This window comes from Rhinolophus ferrumequinum, chromosome X (genome assembly GCF_004115265.2).
Source record: "Rhinolophus ferrumequinum isolate MPI-CBG mRhiFer1 chromosome X, mRhiFer1_v1.p, whole genome shotgun sequence".
Taxonomy (NCBI): Eukaryota; Metazoa; Chordata; class Mammalia; order Chiroptera; family Rhinolophidae; genus Rhinolophus; species Rhinolophus ferrumequinum.
In genome coordinates this window covers 13,263,172-13,289,435 of record NC_046284.1, presented here as the reverse complement: position 1 = coordinate 13,289,435, position 26,264 = coordinate 13,263,172, and positions in this window count along the sequence as shown.

Genomic DNA, 26,264 nt, shown 5'->3' with positions numbered 1-26,264 from the left:
CGGGGTCTGCAGCGAGGACCATGTTTAACAAGCTGCCACCTGTGCATGGGTCCACCTTCTCATAACAGCCCTCCTCGATCTTGGGCTCCACCACAATTTTGCAACCTCCTATCTGGATCCCAGCGTTCCTACAAATGCTCTTTTGTCTGTGGATGGTTTTTCAATTACCATTACTCTGGGAGAATTGGAGTGGGAGTCCTCCTATTCTGCCATCTTGCTGACGTCCCTTTCATGGCCATCTTCTTATAAGGACAACATTCATATTGGATTAGGGACCTACCCCAATCCAGTATGACCACATGTTAACAAATTACACCTGCGATACCCCTATTTGAAATGAGGTCACAATTTGTGGTACTGGGGGCAATTCAACTTATCTTTTGTGGAGGACACAATTTAACTCATAACAGAAGGTGTAAGTTACGCAAGGCGGTATTAAATGAACCAGGCATTTCCTAATTGAGGAGATCTATTAGAAGTCAGTTAGTCACTGGCCATGTGTATTCATGATTGGAACTCAGATCTTGATGAAGCATTTATGTTAGAAGTTTTATTGAAATAGGAAAAGGAAAAACTGGAAAGGAATGTGGTAGAAAGAAAGAAGTGATTTGGCAACGTGTCAAAAATATTTTCCAGTATCTTTTAAGCAGGCATCAAGATTCTAAGACATAGTATCTTTCAGAACCAGTTGAGATGACGAATATGAACAAATGCATATTTTAAAAGAGCATTTGTTCGTATTTGGCAACAATTAATGCAAGACACGATTATTATTTCTTAATTGCAAAATACTAGAAAGTATAAAGTCCATAAAGTCAGCCATATCCTCCTTATCAGCCATTCAATATTGTACAAATATTTTACATACCCTGTTTCCCCAAAAATAAGACCTAGCCAGACAATCAGCTCTAAAGCGTCTTTTGGAGCAAAAATTAATAATATAGGACTAGGTATTATATTATATTATATTATACTGGGTATTTATGTTATATTACATTATGTTGTATTATATTATATTATATTACCTGGTCTTATAGTAAAATAAGTAAAATAAAATAAGACCTAGTAAAGAAGTATAGTAAAATAAGACAGGGTCTTCTATTAATTTTTGCTCCAAAAGATGCATTAGAGCTGATGGTCCGGCTAGGTCTTATTTTCGGGGAAATACAGTAGTTACCTTTGTACACACACACACACACACACACACCAGACTTCCAAACCTATGGGCCAAAAAAAACTCTCTAGAGAATGTGAAGTTATTTTAAACACATACAAACTTCTAAAATCATTGACTTATTTGTGAATTAAGTAAAATGTTCACAGATATATGATACTCTTTCACATAATTGTAGATACTTTTGTGTTAAATGAATATATATTAATATAAACTATTACTGGAATAGAAATAGCTTTTCTATCTTGCATTTTGTTTTTTAATCAATACTTACCACACTACTAATGCAACTATTAACACATAGTCTGATTTTTTTGATGTTATAAACAGAAAACATAATATTAGTTTGGTGCAAAATTAATTGCGGTTTTAAAGGTTAAAAATAATTGCATATTACTTTGTCTTGTGCACCTGAAACTAATAATAAATAAATAAATTTAAAAAATAAATAAATAATTGCAAAAACCGCCAATTACTTTTGCACCAACATTATAGATTCACCACAAACAATATCTGAAAGAGATTCTTTTTTGTCATTTAACATTATATTGTGTAAAAAATGTAGACTACAAATATCATTTAATTTTAGGTAGCATAAATGAAAAAATAATAGCTCTTCTGTTGACATTAAATGTATTATGTCAACTCTATTGTTTGTAAACCGGTAGATTTTATTCTTCACTATCCAAATAATAGTGTTGCATGTGTAAAGTTTATGACAGAACTGAATAAATATGCTCCTTAATTGTCACTGAAGACATGACTTTTTAATAATATTGATCCTATTCACAAATTGATTACAAACAATGGTTTGAAAAGCTGCAAAAGTTCAGGGATAGGGAAAAATTACCCACACGGTCATTGGCATATTTGACTATAAAAGGGAAAGCAATATGCCAAGGGAGGCAAAACACTTGATTAGAAATCAAGAGACCTGGAACCTAACCTTGGCCCTGCTACTATATAGCCATAAAACGTTGTTTAAATGTCCTGTTCTCGTCTATAATATAAAAGGATTGCTTCATTGAGTCCCTAAAGGCCTTTCCCCCAATGATACTTTAGTACTGTCATATTATAAAGTAATGTTTAGCATTTTGTTACCTTGACTGGTCAGGTCATAATGTTAATAAAGGAAGGTACACTTACGGGATTCTTTTGATTTCTTTTTAATAAACTTTTTTATTTTGGAAAAATCTTAGATTCACAGAAAAGTTGTAAAGTATAGAAAATTCTCATATAACCTCACTTTAGGATAACTTCATTGAAGGCTATCTTCACTCTCTCCCAGTGTTAACATCTTAGATAATCTTGGTACCTTTGGGTAGACTTACGGTTCTGATCATTCTTTGGGCCCATTAATTTTACTGCTATATCATTTAATTCATCTGCCAAGTATTTGTTAGACACCTACTGTGTGCTTCTAAATGGAGAGGGAAAGGGAGAGAGGGTGTGGGAGGGAGGGAGACAGGGAGGAAGGGAGATGGAGGGAAGGGGGGGAGAGGGAGGGAGGAGGGAGGGAGAGAGGGAGAGAGGGGGAGGGAGAGAGAGAGAGAGAGAGAGAGAGAGAGAGAGAGAGAGAGAGAGAGAGAGAGAAAGAATATGAATGAATTAACTGCTGCCAAGAAACTTATATTATGGTGAGAGGAAACAGACAATACTAGACAAATAAGTAAAATAAGTAGTACATAGATGAAAGCAAGTGCCAAAGAGAAATAAAGGAAGGAAGAAGGAAAGGGGCCGCCAGAAGGCCTGGATATTGTAATAGTGGCCAAAGAAGATACCACTATTCGGTGACTTTTCCTTAAGAACTATAGGAAAATAGAGACAAGCCTCAAAGAAATCTGTAAGAATAACATTCCATGCAAAGGAAAGACAACATATAAAGTCTTAAGGTGGAAATATGCCCGATGTGTTTGAGGAACAGCAAGTAGCCCAGTGTGATGAAACCAGAGTAAACAAGGGAGAGAGTGAGTGAGAACAGGTCAAAAAGGTCATTTTGCATTTGGGCAGGGGAGATTGTACAGAAATTGATAAGCTCTGATACTGACTAATGTGATGAGATGGAAAAAAATAAAAGAACTTTGGCATAAGTTTTTAAAATGTAGTCAAGAGAACAAGCTGATTAACTGCATGAGGAGAAATGATTGAAAAAAAGGAAGAAATTCAGGATGACTGAGAGTTCTGACTTGAGCAAATGGGTGAATGGATTCTGGTGTCACACATCAAGATGGGAAAGACTTATTTGTAAAGGACCAGGTTTGGTTAGACAAAGGGACAGGAATCAAAACTTGGGTTGGACCAAGTTAAATAAATTTGATATTCTTGTTACATAGCCAAGTAGACAGCTAGTTGAACTAATTCAGAGCTAGACATACACATTTCATTAGCGTGTAGATGATATTTAAAGCCCAGGGGCTGGGTGAGAATATGCAAGAGAGAGTATACAGAGGAAAGAAGCTGTTGAACTCTGCATCATTTAGAGTTCAAGCAAAGGGGAAAGTATCAAAGGAACACTAAGAAAAAACAGTCAGTTAAATAGGACGGAAAACAGAAGTGTGGTTTCCTAGAAGCAATGTGGAGAAAAGTGTTCAAAGAAAGAGATCGATGTTGTCAAAACCCGCTGAGTGATCAAGTACAATGAGAACCAATGATCAACCATTGGCTTTGTGAACATCATTGGTGACTTTGCCAAAAAATTGTTCCCCTTACACTTTGAAGAAGAAAGCTTGACAGGAGTGAGTTTAAGAGTGGATGGAGCGTAAGCACAGACAAGGGTTTAAACAGTTCAAGAAATTTGACTGAAAAAAATGGAGCAGAGAAAAGGAGAAGATAGAGAGATATGCCAGTGTTATTTGAGGGGACATATATTATTAGGAAATGTTGATATATTCAGTAGAATGATTCAACAGGGAGGAAATACTGATGATGCATAAAAGAAAGGATATTCCAATAAATTAAAAAAAAAGAAAGGATGCTGATACCCCTTACATAAGCAAGGTAGACATTCAGTGTATAACTCCGACTTAGACAGAAGACAGTTCATCCATATAGACTGGTGGATTGTGGGTACACATGCTCATAGCTAAGAAAAATGTACACTCTCCCTTCGGATTGTTTCTGCCAGCTCAGTGAAATAGAAAGCATGGCCATCAACTAAGAGTGACGACAGGAAAGCATGTGAAGGAAGTTAAAGAAAGTGAGAAAGTGTGTAATAGTTGCCTCAGAGAGTAGGAGAGTAAATTAACTAGGAACACATGATTACACATGCTGACGTTACACCTGAAGTCAGTGCTGTACATTTAACGTGAGAACAAATAGGATGGTAGTTTGTGGTGTATCCACCACATTAAGCTCCTCAGTTATGGCTAAATGTAGGATTCGATTAATGTTTGATCTTTTCAGTTTAGTCCCTCAACTATAAATACGGATGCAACAAGGAATCACGAAACATTTGGTGAAAGTCATTACCATCAGAGAAAGTAATTTCAATAACAAGAGCTAAGCCATGAAGAAATCATTGTGAGGAGGTTACATCCAGGAATACATATTAAGTGCTTACCACAGAGCCTGGCACAGTTATTCAAAAATGTTTGTCACTAACATTTTGAAAAGAAATATCAGAAAAATTGTAAAATATGTGAAATTAGTGTCTTGGGGCGATTCAGAGGACTATTACATGCAAAAAGAAACAGAAAACAAACTGGTATGGAAAAAGAAACAATGTTGAATATGATGTCAGCAAAATGGCAGAATTGGAAGTCTTCAATGGTCGTCCCCCCACCAACACACCAATGTGACAACAATACACGCACATGGACATATTCATTAAGTGAGAAATCCAGAAAATAACTGATGGTCTCCTGTACCAATGGTGACTATAAAACTTGTTTATTATTGAAGCTGGTAAGAAATTTGGGGACATCCCCTCACCATCATCCCTATTCCCAGCACAATTCTCTATGATCATAAGGAAACCTTTACCTCCCAGTTTCTCCGTGGAGGAAAAAAGAATTGGACTACACATCAAATGTTCCAACTTTTGCCCGGCATGTACAAAGGACTGGTTTCTGTCTTACCTCTCTCAGAGCAATGATGAAACCGGTCATACTCTAAACTCCTGGGGGGTCTGTGAGAACAAAGATGGCCTCTCCCCTGGCTCAGTGCCTAGCAAGCAGGTGAAAAACTAAGATACAAGCTTATCACTGGGAATGGAAAGAGTCTGACTACATGACACCAAAAGCACAGGCCACAAGAAGCAAAATAGACAAGTGGGACTACATCAAAATCAAATGCTTCTACACAGCAAAGGAAACAATGACAGAAAGAAAAACGCAACCTGCAGAATGAAAGAAAATATTTGCAAATCATATATATTAAGGGGTTAATATCCAAAATATCTGAGGAATTCCAATAACTCAATAGCAAAAAAAACACATATCTCAATTTAAAAATGGGTAAAGAAGCTGAATAGACATTTCTTCAAAAGAGACATACATCTGGTCATCAGGATATAAAAATGTACTCAATGTCACTAATCATCTGGGAAATGAAAAACCAAAACCACAATGAGTTATCACCACTTACATGTCAAGATGGTTCTTTTCAAAACAACGGCGACGGTGTGAAGAACTTCAAACCCTTGTACACTGTTTGTGGAATGCAAAATGGTGCAGCTGCTATGGAAACAGTTTGGAGATTCCTCAAAAATTGAAAGTAGATCTATCATATGATCCAGTAATCCCACTTCGAAGTTTTTATTTTAAAAGAAATTAAATCAGTATATTGAAGAAGTGTCTGCACTCACACATTCATTACAGCGTTATTTACAATAGCCAAGACGTGGAAGCAACTTAAATACCCGTTGACAGAGGAATAGATGTAATGAGGTATACATACATAATGGAACATTATTCAGCCATTAAAAAGAAGGAAAGCTTGCCACGTGTGACAATATGAATGAAACTGGAGGACACTATGCTAAGTGAAATAACTCAGTCACAGAAGGAAAAATATTGCATAATTCTACCTACATGAGATTTCGAAAATAGTCAAACTCATTGAAGCAAATAATAGAATGGTGACTTCAGGGGTGGGAGTTGAGGGGTGAATTACGGGGAGTTACTACTCAAGGGGTACAGAGTTTCGTGTATATAATATGAGTAACTTTCAATAAATCAACAAACAAGTGTTGGTGAGGATTCAGAGAAAAGGGAACCCTCGTGTACTGTTCGTGGGATTGTAAATTGGTGCAGCCACTATGGAAAACAGTATGGAGGTTCCTCAAAAAATGAAAAAAAGGGCCAGCCCGATGGCTCAGGCGGTTGGAGCTCATGCTCCTAACTCCGAAAGCTGCCGGTTCAATTCCCACATGGGCCAGTGGGTTCTCAACCACAAGGTTGCCAGTTCAATTCCTCGAGTCCCGTAAGGGATGGTGGGCTGCGCCCCCTGCAACTAAGATTGAACACGGCACCTTGAGCTGAGCTGCCGCTGAGCTCCCAGATGGCTCAGTTGGTTGGAGCGCGTCCTCTCAACCACAGGGTTGCCGGTTCAACTCCCGCAAGGGATGGTGGGCTGCGCCCCCTGCAACTAGCAACGGGCAACTGGACCTGGAGCTGAGCTGTGCCCTCCACAACTAAGACCGAAAGGACAACAACTTGAAGCTGAACGGCACCCTCCACAACTAAGATTGAAAGGACAACAACTTGACTTGGAAAAAAGGCCTGGAAGTACACACTGTTCCCCAATAAAGTCCTGTTCTCCTTCCCCAATAAAATCTTAAAAAAAAAAAAAGAAAAAAGAAAAAAAGAACTGCCTCATGACCCAGCAATTCTACTTCTGGGTATCTATCCAAAGAAATACAAAAACACCAATTCAAAAACATATGCTGACTGCAGCATTATTTACAAGAGCCAAGATATGGAAGCAACACAAGTGCCAATCAATAGACGACTGGATAAAGAAGAGGTGGTATTTATATACAATGGACTATTACTCGGCCATAAAAAGAATGAAATCTTACCATCTGCGGCAACATAGATGGACTGAGAAAGTATTATGCTAAGTGAAATAAGTCAGACTGACGAAGACAAAAACAATATGATCTCACTTATATGTGGAATCTAAAGAACAAAATAAACGGACAAACAAAACAGAAACAGACCCACAGATACAAAGAGCAAACTGATGGTTTCCAGAGAGGAGAGGGGTTAGGGGCCTGGGTGACAAACATAATGGGATTAAGAAATAGAAATTGGCGGTTATAAAATAGTCAAGGGGGATGTAAAGTACAGCACAGGAATATAATCAAGAATATTGCAACAACTATGTATAGGAATCATTGCATAAATTATATAAGTGTGAAACCACGATGCTGCACACCTGAAACTAATATAAAATAATATTGAATGTCAACTGGAATTGATAAAATTAAAAAAATGAGTAAGTTTCAGTGTTCTGCTGTACAACATGGTGCCTACAGGTCTCAGTGCTGTATTGTACATTTATCATTTGCTACGGTGGTAGGTCTCATGTGAAACGTTCTTACTACAATAAAGAATAATTCATTAGAAACAAAAATTGACTGTCAAAAATAAAAGTCTGTCAATGAAACAATGAGTGATTATCACTGAAGATGTAATTGGTGAAAAACTACCAAGTTCAATACCGTTTCCTAACCCAGTGCAAAAGACAAGTGATGAACAAGATGAGAGAATAATTAAGAAACACAGAAAAAGCGATGCAGAAATTCCAAGACACTTGAAAGAAAAATACTCCACATTTTCATAATATGTTTCTATGCAACCAGGATAAATGTCAACATGTTAACAACGGTCAGCCCTGACTATTAAGAATAAAGGTGATTTTTCCCTTTTGATAAAAACATAAACATCCTCAAAATAGAGAATTGATATGATGGACGGGAGGACATGATGAAAAGGAATAAAAAAATAACCGGACTGAAAAGACTGTCAGGGACGAAGTATCTTAAAATTCAGAACAATGAGCAAACATTTGAAAAGAACACCTAGGCTTATTTGAGTATAAAATGTTAGAACCCCAAGATAAAGAGTTGAAGAGATAGAAAACAAGTTACTAGCAAAAGAATTTCTTCTCTTCCTTTATCATATCTAGCGCTTTCCATCTCTTCCAGGTATTTGTGCTGCTTCTTCTGCTTGGAATTATCTAAGCTGAAATCCTTACGTGACCGGTTCTTTCTCACATTTTACATTGCAGCATAAATGATACTTCCTCAGAGAGCTCCTCCTCTGACCCCAGTATTTAAATAGGCTGCCTGATAGTCTCTGTTATTAGCCCACTATATATTGCCTACTAATACTCACAAAAATTGCAATCATTTCATTTTGCTTCTTTATTTATTTTTTTTAATGTCTCTGGCACTAGAATAGAAAGTCCCCAAAAAATAGGGTATAATGATCACGCACCTAGCATGGTTTCTGGCACAGAAGAGGTGTTTTATACTTGGAGAATCGATGAGAAAAGAAGAATCAGATGGACCCAGATTTTTCTTTGGCTACACTGAATGCTCTATTTCACTGGAACAATGTCTTACTGTCATTCATTCAACAAATATTGAATGAGGTCCTTATATATCAGGTACTGTGCCTGATGCAGGCACAGCATATGCTGTTTTCTGCCTTGCAGCTCAATGGTATTACACTTTATTGTAAGGAATCCTTTATCTGCTTGAGCCCACTTGACAACAACTCTGTTAAATATCTTGGTGCTTGCTTTCAGGGGCCCTTAAACTCTTTATAGTTACAAATGAAGACACCCCCATTAGTTTAATTTTCTTTCCAGTTTACTTGAAAATTGCTTAGGTTACAGTGTATAAAGAAACATGAGATCCTCAAGAAATTTGAATCCCTCCCACCTGAGAAATATTCTAACTACATATACAGTAAGCTATCTGAACACGCTTCGGGAGTCTTCTCCTGTGGGTAACTGAGGCCATCTGAACAAGATGTCCCATCCTATGCACTTTTGCATGATTCCTAGGTCCTTAAGTCTAAGTAATTTTCCCATACAGACAATACGATATGAAGTGAATGCACAACTTGTCTTATTAGGGAGACCACTTCATGGACTGTATAGGTGCCTGACCACTGTGCTATACACCTGAAGCTGAAGTTGAATAATACTGAATGTCAGCTATAATTTAATATATCTATATAGTCACAGGATGTGTACTAAAGCATTGGGAATAGAGTCCATGGAATTGTAACAGCTATATACGATGTCAGAGGGGTAGTAGATTGGGGGAGGGCGGTTATCACTCTGTGAGGGGTGTAAATGTCTAACTATTACATTGTTTTGTACACCTGAAACTAATTTCAAAAAAGTGAATGTCCAAAGCATTTGCATTTTTAACGTAGCATTGGCCCTGAATTTGCTCCTATCTACATACTCATTTGGCCTCCTTCTGAGAACTTCCATTAGGTATAGTCATAACTATTTCCTTGGGCACCATCTTAAATTACTTGTGCAACCTTTGGTTTCTCTGGGGAACATCACCTCCTGTACTGATTTCCCCCTTACTATCCCCAGGCCTCATCTCTGTATGTGTTGGATCTTTGTGTGTTTGGGGTGCCTCAGCCATATGAGTGTAAACCAGAGTCAAAAGGTTCTTGAACACTGGGAGTCACTTAAATATTAGAAAGCCTAGCCCACTGGTAAGGGGGGACTTTAGGGGTAAAGGACAATTAGGTGATAGCCTTCTTGACTCATCCAGAGTGGCACCTACTTCTGTGTAACACCCAGCCCAGCCTGCTGGCCAAGAGGAACCAGCTCAGAGTGTGCAGATACAATCTTTTACTGCCTCAAAAAAAGGGCCCTGTTGGTTTCTTTTCACTTCAGAATAGTCAAGCTCCAAAACATGGCAGCAGGCCTTGACAGGTCAAAATGTTGGCAACACGAATGGCCATGAATCCTGGTTGTCAGTCAAATGAACGATTCAAAAAAATGCCTGTCCTACAGTCTCGCTCTCTATCCAAGATGCTCTCTTTACCAGGTTGCAATTCTTGCTTCTGACTGTTGAACCTTGTGAGTCATCTTTGGCTTTTTTCTCTATTTTCTCCTTCCCACACTCCATTAATCACCTAGTCCTGTCTGCTCTTTCTAGTGTGTCTTGGACCATGAACCATCCTGTCTGACGATACTGCCACTTCTCTAGCTTCAGCCCTCTTCACACTTGTTCTCCATGCATCATGGCTTTGCTCATTGGACCTTGCATCTGCTTGTCAAATTAATTATAATCTTTTGATTTAAGCATCCACTACCCTGCTCAAGCATTGACAGAGCCCTTATTTTTTATTCCAAATCTTCATTCAGCCTGGCCTTCAAGGATTTCTCAAAACTGACTCCATTTTACCTGTACTATATCCCAGTATAACAAAATATTATAACGTTCAAGAGTCAAATAAACTTGGTTAAAATAACTGCCACCATTTATTAGTTGTATGAACTTGAAAAATTTACTGAACCTGTGCATGTCTTGGTTTCCTCATTTGAAAAATTGTGATGAAAACACTTAATTATAGGACTTCTATGAGGATTAAATTAGAAGACACAAAAGAGTTCATGGTGCATGATAAATTCTCAATAAATTATGATGATGATGAGTCGGGAAAACTTTTCTTCAAATAGCTGTGTTTTTGTATTCATTACTTACTTTATGGCTTGTTTTTTTCTTTGATTTTGCTTTTTGAATTGTCTACTTCCTTGGTATTAATTTTCAAGGAAAAAAATAGTCTAATTTCAGCTATATCCTTTAGCAGACTCAGACACCTTTGGCACTCCTGAAGAGTAGTTTTAGGCAATAAATATCTGTCTGCTGCTCTGGAGTATATCACTAACATTTCTAGTTAATGAAACTGTTATGTTAGACCATTTTGGATGACATCCCCTCACATATCAGTTCATAAAGAAAGCTACTGACTGCCTGTGGACTACCCCTAATAATGACGTCACTAATTGAATCATCAAATCAGTTGAATCAATGGAATGGTGACACATTATTGAAACGAAGGAAAGTCCCTGTAGCTCATGGTTTGGATATTCACTGATGACGATTTGCTACACTTTATCCTTTACACTGCAGCCTGTGAGGTAAACCAGTGATAGCACAATAAAAATTGTGGCTTCGTTTGATGAAAGTTGGAAAAGTCACCATTGTGTTCTAATGAGGACTGATCTTGAAGGAGGGGACCAGAGTTTTCAGCCCTGGCTTTGCTGTTAAGTTATCAGAAGTGGTCAAGTCTCTTTCCCTCTCTGATCTTCATATTCCTCAACAGGGAAAGGTTGGGATTGTACCAGATGGCACCAAAGGCTTTTGCTAGCCCTAAGATTTATTTCTCCAAATTCTGAGCAACACCAAATTTTGTCTGTGTAGTTCAGTTTTAATAAGGAATGTTCGATATATGGAGGGCGTAGCACTAATTGAGGCCAAGATGATGGGATCGATTCACAAATAAGCTCAGGCCTTTATAACTGCTTTTATGCTCACAAACAGGAAAAGGGTCAAGGATATACTACGTTAGCACTAGTCACATGACATCTCTATAGGAATTTAAAGTCCATACCTTCTTTTACTTGTTATTCATTCAAAAATGCTTATTAAGCACATACATCACAGTAGATATTGTGCTGCATGCTGGGATAAAATTATGAACAAGACAAACACAGTTTCTCATTGAATTTACAATCCATTAGGAGAGACAAAAATAAAACAAAATAGATAATCATGAACCCAATAACTGAAAGAAGCAGGATTGGTGATGCCAAACCCTTCCGCATATATACTCGCATTTGATCTACCTCAAACTCTTGTCAGTGAGGAATTATCATTCATGTTTGCCAATGAAGAAGCACTATCTCTATGTAACTTGGATCAGTTTTAGAATCCAGATAGTTTTCCATGAATGGCATTTAGTTGGCCCAAGAGAATTAATAAAGCTTCCAGAAAGAAAATATTTTGAAAATGTTGAAAAAGTATATTTAGAGATGTACAGTTCCTCATCAGATCACTTCTCTTTTCTCATGTTTTTTTTATGAGTTTCAGCTGTACAAAGCAAGGTAATAGTTAGACATTTACTCCCGTCACAAAGTGATAAGACCCTCCCCCAATCTACTACCCCTCTGACATCATATATGGCTGTTACAGTACCATCGACTTTACATCTCATGACTATATATACATATAAATTGTATATGTATGTATGTATGTATGTATTGTTGACATTCAATATTATTCTACTTCAGCTTCAGGTACATAGCACAATAGTCAGGCATCTACACAATCTATACACATCCATATCTCCGTTCCTAGGATGACAGCACCTGGCCTGGTGGACTCTATCGATTATCAAAATTGGCCCATCGTTCCAAACTCAAGTCAAATGTTATGCACCTTACAAGATATACCTATAATCACAAAGCGTTATTATTCCCTCTACCCTTCCAGAGAGCAGTTTTGAGAAGTTAATTATAGCATTGACTGCCTTCTGCTTTATGTTATACTAGTTTATGTCCCACTACTCATTTGCAATACCTTGAGGGAAAAGACTATGCTTTAGGTAGGTCTCCCTGCATCCCACATTATGTTTTGGAAATAGTAGATGCTTAGTAAAATGCATGCTGATGTAAATGGAAAGAATTGCTCCTATATGCTCCAATATGCTCGGGCATTTTCATATTTCGTGGAACATTCCTTTTTCATTTGCACCCATATCTACTGTGAGCTCCTGTTCCTTCATGAAGGAAAAAAAACGGATCAGCGCAAAGTTTAGCTGGGAAAGCAGTCAGGTAATATTATTTTGAGGTTTGAATACACAGGAAAGGACCTAAGCAAGGCATCCGTTGAGATGGACATCCCCCAGGGTGTGTGTGTATATATATATATATATATATATATATATATATATATATATATATATGCCCATATACATTGTCATTCGGAAAGCAAAGACAGTCCTGAAGATTCTGGGGCCCTGCTGTAAGAGGAAGATAACATGAAATTTATTTATTATGTATATCTGATCTGAAGATGGGAGAGACTATAGACAACATAGCAATGAAACATTGGGAATTATGACTCAGGTACTCAGATACTCAGCCAAGATCTGACATTTGTTAAACAGGAAATAGATGGCTCCAGAGCAGAGGACTATGCCTGCTTCAGTTACATTAACGGTGTTATTTTTCTTTTTAACAGCCAAGACATTACATTTAAACATGTGACCTTACAAGGGAAAAACATGTCACTTTTACTTAATTCTATTCTCTTTTCTCTGAACTTACGGAGATGCACTTTTTGAGGGTAGGGTGTGGGGATAGCAGGTTGTACGGTGGAACGGAGCAAGATGGCAGAGAAAGAAAGATGAAAAGCCACATATCCTGTATTTCAGAGCCAGAAAGCTGACATTTCTTATGCAACTGGAGGGAAACATCCCAGGATATAAATTGAGACAGCAACTAAGTTGAAAGAAACAGTAAGTGATATTAACACTTTTGCCAGGGTGTTGACATGTGAACACATCCCCTTAGACACACTGTGTATACAGTAGGCACATTTCCTAAAGACATACCATGTTCCCCCAAAAATAAGACCTAGCCGGACCATCAGCTCTAATGTCTTTCAAACTAGACAGTCTTTTGGAACAAAAAGTAATATAAGACCTGGTCTTATATTATATCATACCATATATCATATCATATCGTACCATATCATATCATATCACATCATATTATAGTATATTATACCTGGTCTTATAGTAAAATAAGACCGGGTTTTATATTAATTTTTGTTCCAAAAGATGCATTAGAGCTGAGGGTCCAGCTAGGTCTTATTTTCAAGGAAACACAGTATTAGGATTATAAACTAGTAGTAGATCTACTAATAAGAGGAAATATTAACACTGTGATCTAACTAAAATAAAATATCTTCCTGAGTTTCGTACCCAATACATTGGTATAGAAGCTTCACAAGGAGCTCAACAATAAGGCTCTTTTTCTACAGCAAATGCATGACTTCTATCTTTTTAGATAGGTCAATTGCACAATCAATTAAAAGTGATTTCCTTATCTATGTGCATTATTATTTCTAGGAAAGTACTAACACTTAATTTTCATTGTATCGAATCATAATTTAATCCCCACTGTAGGGCCTTGTACTTCCTAGAGAAATTTCTAATACAAAGTTTATGTATTAAGGCTAATTTTATGTAATTGCACGAAAATGATTTTAATTTAGCAGCATACTTGCAGAAACAACGGAACTCCTTCAACTCGAAGAAAGAATTTGGGGAATAGGGAGAAAATTTTACAAATCACAGGCATCCAGTCCTCGCTATTCAATGTGGGAAAGTGGCTCCCAGGCTGGTCACCGCTAGTGTATAAGTTTAGGCTTCAGAGCTGTTGTTGGACCCCATGACCTTTTTTTCTTTTTGTCTCCAGCTCCATTTTTACTGTCTTCATTTTTATAATGGGTTGAATTGTTTCCCTCCAAGGAATTTAAGTTTCATCCCCAGTACCTGTGAGTGTGACCCAGTTTGGAAATAAAATAGGGTCTTTGCAAAATGTAATCAAGTTAAAAGGAAGTCATTAAAGTAGATCCAAAAGGACTGTGTCCTTGTAAAAAGGGAGTTTGGCGCAGAGACGGACATGTACAGAGGGAAGATGATGTGAAGATATAGGGAGAAGACAGCTGTCTACAGGCCAAGTCGGGGAGACTGGAACAGATCTTTCTCTAGAGCCCTCCAAAGGAAACAACCCTGCCCACACCTCGAATTTGGACATCTACACTCCAGGACCATGAAATAATACATTGCTGCTCTTCAAGCCACTCAGTCTGTAGCAGGCTGTTACGGACATCCTAGGAAACTCCTACAATTCTTATCTCCATTTGTCTTAGGAAAAAATATGAAAAAAAGTTGCATTATAGGCTTTCTGTAACCAAGGTGCTTTTAGATGAATCCCAAATTAGCTTGGATAAGCCTTCATGCCACTTGTTTTCTTTCGAATATATCAATATATCTAATCTAAACACACACACACACACGCACACACATATTCACACATACAATATACATACATATGCACATACATTTACAAATTCATAAATGTATATTTCTTAAATACCTAATGCCATATGCACTTTAGTTTGACTGAGGTACATGTTACATTATTGTATTTTACAGGTGAAGGAATTCATCAGAAAAATGTAGTAATGTGTCTAAGACTACAAAGAAAACAGATGGAAGAGCTATGATTTGAACTCCACGTGGTCTGGGCCCCTAATCACTGAGTTATGTTCACTTAAAGAGGAAGTAGAAAGCCATTATCACGTTCTACATAAGCAATGTGAGTAGAGGATGTAATTAAAGTCTTGTCCAGAGCATATGCTAGAAGGAGGGGTAATATGTGACGGGAATGGAAGGGTAGGCTGAGGGTTACTAATCAACTTGGTTTTTCCTTCTCCTACTTTACCCTTTTTTAGTGAAGCATCAATGAAAACCCTATTGCTTTTGATACTTGGAATAAAATATTATAATCAACGAAACCCTGGCCGAGTCCAGCACTGGATATTCACCTGTCTTACATATTGTGCCTGGAAATGACATGAAACTAGAAGAATCCAGCAGAGATTAAAAGCTGTGCACAAGCAGAAACCCAAAGTAGGTTCTAGGAGCTCTTACTGTGTCTTTCAAACTAGACTCTCAGAATGTAACATATGAGGTGTGATCAAAACATATGGTGAATGTTTAAATAAAAAAAAAAATATTACAGTAAAAGATACATTGCCATTAATCCCCCTCAAAATACTCCCCCTCGCTTCAAACACACTCATTTCATCATTCTTGCCACATTCTGAAGCAGTTCTGGAAGTCCTCTTTCGTGAGTGTCTTTAGTTGCGCTGTCATGGCTGCCTCGATGTCTTGAATTTAATCGAAATGTTTTCCTTTCATGGTCATTTTGACTTTGGGGAAGAACCAGAAATTGCATGGTGCCAGATCTGCTGAATAAGGTGGATGAGACACACCATAACGGTTTTATTTGACAGAAATTGCCATATACCAGAAGCGATGTGTGACATGGAGCATTGTCATGATGGAGAACAAAGTAAAGACACTCATGAAAAACGACTTCCAGAACCGCTTCAGAAAGTGGCAAGAACAATGGGATAAGTGTGTCTGAAGTGAGGAGGAATATTTTGAGGGGATTAATGGCAATGTGTCTTTTACTGTAATAATTTTTTTTATTTAAACATTCACCATATTTTGTAATCACACCTCGTAGCTCAAATTTATGCCCCAAAGTCTAACACAATTTTCATTTGCATGATAATCACTGTGCGTTTTGGTTTTACATGCCAGCTTTCTTCACATCTAGTTTTTTTGTTAAAATACATTACAAAGTAGCCTGACTTATTTTACTATACGGTGTATACTACACTTGAAAATAATTAGAATGGCTCTCAGCAGTAGTACGTCTCTTCATATTAAGGGTAAAGAACTAAACCCCAATACACATCTGAATTTTTTGTGAATAAATGAGCTCCTAGTAGGGCTACAGGGATGCCCTTACCAAGGTGTCTAGCTCTCTGAGATATAGATATAGATAAATATATGTAGATATATATAGATGCATAGATATAGATATATCAATTACACACATTACATATGTATATAATTATATCCATATCTCATTAACATATCTGCAACCACAAATATATATTTGAAGTGTAGATTACTTATGCCATTTTAAAATGTGTTGCTATAAATAATTCATTTCCATCTGTTCCTCTGATTTTTATATTCTAAAAATTCCCAGCAAATCATGAAACTCTTCATGGATTCCTCAAGTCCTATATGTGTTCAATTATAGCATTTACAGAGAGGATGACCCAAAACAGAGCACTGGGCTAGGAAGAAAAATACTAGGAAATCCTTCTTGAACCATCGATTACTATGTACTTGACTTTAGACAACTGTTTTAGCCTCTCTGCGTATTAGCTTTCTCCTCTTCAAAATGCAAGTAAATACTTAACCTCAGAGCCCTGGGATTAGGCAAATTTCATCAAAAGTGACAATGATGAGAAAGGTTTAAACTTTCAAAGTGCTAAATAATGTTAAGTTATCATTATTATTCATATGCGTAGATGTCGGTATAAATACGTAAGAACAACTAGAAAATAATTAAATAATTAAACCTTATTCCAGGGGTTCCTTAAAAAGTGAGAGACGGGCAAGTGGCTGTTTTTGGATACCTAGGAACTTACTACAGTTCAGTTCACCAACTATTTGCTGACAATATACTATCCGTTCATGTATTTAATACCTAATCGAGTCCAGATATCAGTCTAGGTGTCAAGGATAGAGCAGGGAAGAAATCAAAGAGCCTTGCTGTTATGCAGTATATGGTTGGATGAGATGGAGGAAAACAGATAATAAACAACATAAATGATAGATAAAATCAACCACATTTCATTGAAACTAAGATGCCACTGATTGAAAGGCACACTACTGTTGACTACTAAGAAAGAAAGAAAGAAATCATTGGTAAGTTAATATGACAGGCCATTGCGTGCAACATACATTACAATTTCAGAGATGATAACATGTGAAATAAGCATTGCACCTTGGGATCAATGAACTACAGTAGAAAATCAGTAGGACATGAGTAATAGGAAAAAAAGTCTGGGGATTTGGTCCTGTTGCCACATTAAATAGCTTGGTTAGTGAATGAGTTTCCTACCGGAAACTACTTACGACAAAGCAGTGGTTTAAAATAATGAGACAGTTATTCTCTCCTAGTTCTGGAGGCCAGAAGTCTAAAACCAAGGTGTAAGCAGTGCTATGCTCCTTCTTAAGGCTCTAGGGAAGAATCTTTCCTTGCCTCTTCCCAGCTCCTGTGGCTCCCAGCAATCCTTGGTTTCTTTGGCTTATGGCGGCATCGCTCCAATCTCTGCCTCCATCTTCACATGTCTTTCTTTACTGTGTTTATCTGTGTGTCCTCGCCTCTTCTGATAAGGTCACTAGTCATTGCAGTTAGGGTCCACCCCGATTCAGTATGGACTTATCTTAACTAATCACATCAGCGAAGGCACGATTCCTAAATGAGATCACATTTTGAGGTTCTCGGTGAACCTAAATTTTTTTGGTGGGGGACACTATTCAATCCACTACAACTTTTTCTGCATGTTAAGAGAAAATGAATATGTAAGAAGTAGACGAAAGCAAAGTTAAGGGGGGGAGGGAGGGCGGGGAAGAGCTCTGCTGATATTTTTGTTGTTTATACCAAGAGTTTCTCAGGCCTAGTAGAATCCCTGCCCTCTCCAAGGATTGCATCTCTGATTCTTTCTTAAATTGTGGAGCTAACAAATTCTTCTTTTTACTGAAGCTACTTTCAGTTGAATTTCAATCACTTGAACCCTAAGCCTGTTGATATCAAAGAACTGACAATAGTTCTATGTGGGTGGAGTATAAATCAAGTCTGAACCAGGAATGGTTATGACACTGGAAAAGTAGGCAGGGGCTAATTCATCAAGAGCCTTGTGGGTCATTTGAAGAAGCCCAGACTTTATCTTTTGGGCAATAGGAAGCCACTGAAGAATTTTAGGCAGGAAGTCAAGGGTGACAGGACTAGAGTTACATTTTAGAAATACCACTCTTGGCTTTTGGATAAGGAATAATGGAATGTTGAGGGAAGACAAGAATGCTTTGGACAGACGTTACATATTATCCATCCTTCCCAAGGAACTAAAGTCCTACCTAAAATCCTGCTTCCAGACTTTATTTTCTCCTAACCTCTAAGCATTTCTGGAAAAACCACGCTCCTTAAGATATTGATCCTTTTGTTTGGCCTACCAAAATGCTAACATTTTGCCAATAACATCGTCTTTTAATCTGCTTCTTTACCTTGGTCTTTCTTCTAGCAACTGATTTAGAATCTGCTGCCCTGAATCCTTTTATAGCCTCAAGGATATATTTAATTTCTCTTCCCAGCTGTCCAGTACCACTGCTTATATACACCAAAAAAAATTACATCTCATGCATTACACAAATCATGCTTAAATTTTTCTTCATCTGGGTAGAGAGCTTTGGGGCTATTTTTTATTACTGCCAAAACTTCAGTAGCTTTCTTAACACAAAGCAAATATTATCCCCTGGAAATGATGTCACTCAAGATTATATTCTTTTATCTGAAGACCCTGGCATTCTAGGCAACTGATCATTTGCATTTCAGTCGACAGCATTGCATAGTCTCAAGATTAAAATGTTTTCGGTTAGAGCATCTCAGTGATGTCAAGTAACTTGTAGTTTATAGCTTTTGCACAATTAATAAATGAGACTAAAATTTTTTTTGCAATTAATATATATGTTTTATTCTCATTCATGTGAGGATATGGTATATAGGATACTACCTAATACCGTATTAGAATACTACTTTTGGAGGGAAAGGACATTATCATGTAATGTATATATTTTTATAAATACAAAATAAAATAGATGATAATACAATTTAAAAAATCTTTACTGAGCACTAAAATATGCTCCAATTATTGTGGTAGGTCATGGGGACACAAAACTTAATTTGACATAGACCCCACTTTTTCAATGCTCATCTATAATAAGGAAAGACAATACTTAACTGTAATAGACGGAAGTGCTAAGTAATCATGGAAGTATATATACACTTAACTCACTATGAGAACAAAAGGTAAGGTTGTGGTTGATTCTGCTTGGGAATTTAAAGGTATATCCATTTGAACTGGTTTTTGAAATATGAAGAAAAGAATTCCTAGGGAACTGGTGAGTTTACCATAAACTTCACAGAATAGCTGGAGCTAAAAGTCAAGTGAAGTGGAGAAAATTTAAAGTCCATATACCATGGTCTACAAGAGATTTAATATTTCCTTATTTTTTTTAGAACTAATTTTTTATTTGAATTTTTTATATATATAAAAGATTCAAATATATATAATGTGTGTATGTATGTGTATATATATGCCATTTTATATTATCATATTATATTATATTATATTATATTATATTATATTATATTATATTATATCTGGTCTTATAGTAAAATAAGACTGGGTCTTATACTAACTTTTGCTCCAAAAGATGCATTAGAGCTGATTGTCTGGCTAGGTCTTATTTTCGGGGAAACAATGTATATATGTATATTATATGTATATATATTATATATATATACATATATTATATATATACACATATATATATGTATATATATATACTATATATATATATAATTTTTACTTCAAGCCTTTACCCTGAATTTCAACTGAAGTCTTATTTTCAGGGAAACAAGGTATATATATATATATATTATATATATATATAATTTTTGTATATTATATATATATAATTTTTACTTCAAACCTTTATCCTGAATTTCAACTGAAGTCAGTTTTGAGGATCCTTTCCCAGGGTTCTACCAAGCCATACGAGGAATGATCCAGCAAGGTAGCATTGGGAAGGCTCTGCCGACCATTCCTCACTGATTGGGAAGCACACTGTCCCAGTACATATGTTCCTTTTAGGTCCACTGACTCAGTTCGTTTCATGCCATGGGTGGGGTGGAAAGATCAATTACTAACATCAGAAACCTACAGCCATTTCTCTTTAAAATCTTGTTCTCTTCCCAAGTCACAACGAGGAAAAGAGTCCCAGCCCTGTTATTCATGGGACCCTAAGACATCTTTTTCCCTTTTCATTTCAGAGGAATTTCTCCTTAGTCAGAAGGAAATGGCTTCCCCAGATGCACTCTTTTTCTCTACTCTCCGTATTAGACTCATGGTATATTCTCCTCAATAGACTTAATCTTTGGGGAAACAAAGCCAAAGAGGAAATTTTCTTGACAATAATTTCTATTTTACGCTCAACCACATTCTTCCCCTGAAGCAAGGAAGCAGAATTTGATATCCTTTTGAATGAAAACAAAGGAAAGAAAAAAATTAAGGGGGGGAGGATAACATCTAATTTTAATTTATTTTAAAAATTTAAACAAAGCCAAAGAGTTTTATTGTAGACATAAGAGAGCCAATCACAACATTTTACACAAACAAGTGACGTTACAACAAATTTCTTCAGGAAACATGATCTGATAATTGAGTATAAACCGAGGAGCTCAGAAATTGGAGGTAAGGGACCAGTTAAAAGGATACCATGAGCGTTAACAATTCACAAGTATCCACAAGTGAGAAGATGAACGAGTTGAAGAAGAATAGTGGTCCTGAAGCTGAAAGATAAATAAAGATGTAAGGCACCAAATTTTGTTCTATGGAAAGTATATGTTGATTCCAAAGAAAGATGGTGATTTGAGCACAAGGCTTAAGTCCCCTCTTTTATCCTCTCCTCACCTTCCCATTTTCTGTTTATATCTCAAATCATTTGATGAAATTTACCAATTCAGTTAACAAATATTTACCGAGTTTCTACCATAGACAAAGGATTATACTTAGAAGATGGTGTGTCACAGGAAGTAGGTAAAAAGTTATGGGTAGAAGCTATACAACTACCTAATTTAAAGAGCTTAAGGTTGCAGTCAGGGTTGGCCGTGAGACAGAGATAGGCAACACCCTTGGAGATGTCATAGCTGCTTTAGATCGTCAGAATTTGGAAAAAGCAGTATGTATCAGTCCAACTGGAATTCCAGCTGACAGGAGGAGTTCCTCCTAAAATAGCTGATACCTGAGAATGAACGTAAAGATGAAATATAGTGGGAATGGATAACATATCTAGCATAGAAATGGCTTGAAGTTTCTGGAGAAGTGGAACGAAAGCTTAAATATAAGAGCTAACACTACACAAAGTTTAAAATAAAACAGGAGTAATTCTTGGTAGCCTTGGGTTAGACACTGGTTTCTTAGATATAACACCAAAGTACAAGTAACAGAAGAAAAACTAAATAAATTTGACTTAATCAAAATTTTAAAAAAACACAAAAAAAGTTGTTCTTTACATCATAAGGAAACTTAGCAGACAATTCACAGAGTGGGAGAAAATGTTCTCAAATAATATTCTCTGGTAAGATATTTGTATTTAGAAAATATAAAGAACTCTTATAATTCAACAACAAAAAGAGAAACAATCCAATTTTTAAATGGGCAAAGTATATGAACAAATGTTACTACAAAGAAGATATATTAATAGCTAATAAGCTCATGGAAAGATGCTCAAAATCTTTAGCCATTAGAGAAATGAAAATCAACACTATAATGAGACATCAGTTCACACTAACTTCGGTAGCTATAATAAAGACAGAAATATCAGACATTGACCTACAAAAATTCAAACTACCTTGTTGAACCATAAAGTATATTAGTAGTATTTATTTGGGATAAAAGGGTTAAATAAGAAATATATGATAAATATGTTAGTATCTTAGCCTAGAATTGGAATAAGCCAAAGAATAGGGTTTATTGAATAGGGTATATGGTTAGATATCTGTTGTTCAATTAAAAAAAGATGTCAAGGGCCGGCTCGGTGGCTCAGGTGGTTGGAGCTCCGTGCTCCCAACTCAGAAGGCTGCCGGTTCGATTCCCACATGGGCCAGTGGGCTCTCAACCACAAGGTGGCCAGTTCGATTCCTCAAGTCCCGCAAGGGATAGTGGACAGCCCCCCCTGCAACTAAGATTGAACACGGCACCTTGAGCTGAGCTGCCTCCCGGATGGCTCATTTGGTTGGAGCACGGGCTCTCAACCACAAGGTTGCCAGTTCGATTCCTCGACTCCCGCAAGGGATGGTGGGCTGCGCCCCCTGCAACTAGCAACCGCAACTGGACCTGGAGCTGAGCTGCACCCTCCACAACTAAGACTCAAAGGACAACAACTTGAAGCTGAACAGCACCCTCCACAAGTAAGATTGAAAAGGACAACAACTTGGTAAAAAAGTCCTGGAAGTACACACTGTTCCCCAATAAAGTCCTGTTCCCCTTCCCCAAAAGAATCTTAAAAAAAAAAAAAGATGTCAAATGCTCCTTCAGACTATGGTAGACAGTACCAATGATGGAGGAATAAATAGTGGGTTGGAGATAAATGGATAGACTAGATCAAGAATTAAAGAACAAATATATATACCATCTTTGGGCAAAACAGATAACCTTCTGTCTCTCTTGGTTTTCATTTTTAAAATAGGTGAAAAAAATGTACCTGTGTTAATAGCTAAGACATGGAAACAACCAAAATGCCCATCGGTAGATGACTGGATTAAGAAACTGTGGTACATTTATACAATGGAGTATTATGCAGCCATAAAGAAGAAAGAAATCTTACCATTTGCAACAACATGGATGGATCTAGAGAACATTATGTTAAGTGAAATAAGTCAGACAGAGAAAGATAAGTACCATATGATCTCACTTATTTGCGGATTCTAAAGAAAAGAATAAGTGAATGAACTAATCAGAAACAGTTTGGGAGACAATGAGGAAAAACTGAGGGTTGCTAGATGGGCGGGAGGGGTGGGGGGTGGGGGGGAGGGTGAGGGGATTGGAGGGCAGTCGGTGACCACAGGATGGCCACGGGGTTTGAAAATTAATCTGGGGAACGTAATTTGGTGGTTACCAGAGCGTAAGGGGGTTGGGGGGGGGATGAGGGTGAGGGGGATCAAATGTATGGCGATGGAAGGGGAGCTGACTCTGGGTGGTGAACACACAGTGTGACTTATGGATGATGTGATACAGAATTGCACACCTGAAATCTATGTAATTATACTAACAATTGTCACCCCAATAAATTAAAAATAAATTAAAAAAAAAAAATGTACCTGTGTTATAGGATTATTAAGGGGACTAAAATCACTAATACATGCAAATAACTCAGAATAATGTCCAGTACATAGAAACTTGTTAATAAACATTACTTGTTGTTAAAAAAAAAAAAAGACAATAACCACCGTTGGTAAGTAATGCAGAAATCAGAACCTTCATACATTTCTAGGGGCTACGTATAATGGTGCAGCTTCTTGGGGAAACAGTTCAGTAGTTTCTCAAAATGTTAAATAGAGCTACCATATGATCGAGCAATTCTACTCCTAGATAAGAAACCAAGAAAAATTAAAATACATGTCCATACAAAAAAGGGTCCACAAATATTCATAGTAACATTCTTCATAATAGCCCCAAATGGAAACAACCCAAATGCCTATCAGCTGGTAAATGGACAAATAAACTGCATTATATCCATATAATGGAATATTATTTGGCAATAAAAGCTATGAAGTAGTGCTACATTCTCTAACATCGATGAACATTGAAAAAATTGCAGTAAGTGAAAGAAGTCAGTAACAAAAGGAAACATTATATCACTTAATTTATGTGAAAAGTCCAGATTAGACAAATCTATAGAAAAAGAAAGTAGATTAGGGGTTGCCAGGTCCTGGCAGAGGGTAGAATACTAATGGTGGTATCTCCTAATAGGTATGAGTTTTTTGTGAGGGCAGTGATTAAATCTTCTAAGTTGATTGTGATTATATTCCCACAACTCTGTGAACATACTAAATATCACTGAATTACACATTTTCAATGGCTGAACTTTAAGGGCTGTTAATTATATCTTAATGAAGCTATCTTGAAAAGGAAAAAGGAGTGAATTCTTAGACTTACTATCCACTACTATTATGTGGATTTTAGTCAATCTTAGAAATAAGCACTGTGACTCCAGAAAGTAAAAATATGAATCAAATGAATAATTCTGTAGAGTAAAAATATAACTTGATTATTCAAAAATCAAACCATTTTTTCTAAACCATCCATTACCATTGAAAATAGATAGATAGATAGATAGATAGATAGATAGATAGATAGATAGATAGATAGATAAGTAAATAAAGTGGTACAAAGATTCATAAATTGGAATATAGCATGCCCTAGGAAAGGAAATCTTAACTTTGCTAAGATTCACATTATTTCTAAAACCATGAACTGTTAACTGAAACCTAATCAAAATACTCAGAATATTTATTTGGCTCTTAACAGAATCATTCTAAAGGTCTTATGAGATTAGAAGTAAATTTCAATTTTTTTATTATGCATTCCATATTAATTTCTAAAATAAACATGGATTTTTGTGTAATAGAGAAATTTTAAATGTTAAAATATGTTAATGTATGTTTAATTAGAATCCCAGAATGAGAAGGCAAAGAGAAAGATATATAAGCATCATTTGAACTATTTGAAAGAGATCATGCCTGTGGATTTTCCAAAAGTCATGAAAGATATTAATCTTCATATGCAAGTAACCCAAGGAGCCCAAAGCAGAATAATTAAAATAAGAATACGCTTAGATACGTCTCAGAAAACCCAAAAACTGAAAGGAAAAACCAGAGAGTACTTTTAAAGTAACTAAAGATAAAAAGAGAAAACCCTTCAAAGAAGCAAATATTAGACTAAGAGCTGACGTTTTAATCGAAAAATAGAAACCACCAACCTCTAATACTTTACTCACCAGAAATATCCTTCAAAGAATTAAAATAAACATTTTTATACAAAAACTGATAGACTTCAACAACAGTAGATAGACATTATATATGTACATATATATACACATTATTAATATATAACATAACTGACATATAATACACACACACACACACACACACACACACACACACACACACAGGTTATTCTTCAATTAGAAGGGAAATGATTCCAGATATAAAAGTGGAGGTGGAGATGAGGATAAAGAGTTACAAAAATTTTAAATCTATAACTAAATGTCAATAAATGCTTAGTTTTGTAACGAATAACAATAATAATTCCTCATGACATATTGAATAGCAAATAAATTGGGAGTGGGTAAGGTTCATAATACCAGCCTGGGCCAGGGAGCTGTGTCCTACACAACCAGACTGAGAAACAATGGCTTGAACTGGAGTAGGAGGGGAGGGGGAAAATTTGGTAGAAAAAGGGATAGATGTTTAAGCACATCATTTAAATATATAAAGGTAACCTATAGAAGAATTACATATAATATAATTAATAACATTCAGGGAGAAGGAAGACAAGAGGTAAAAGTTAGCACAATTAAGCTAGATATCTCATCTTTTA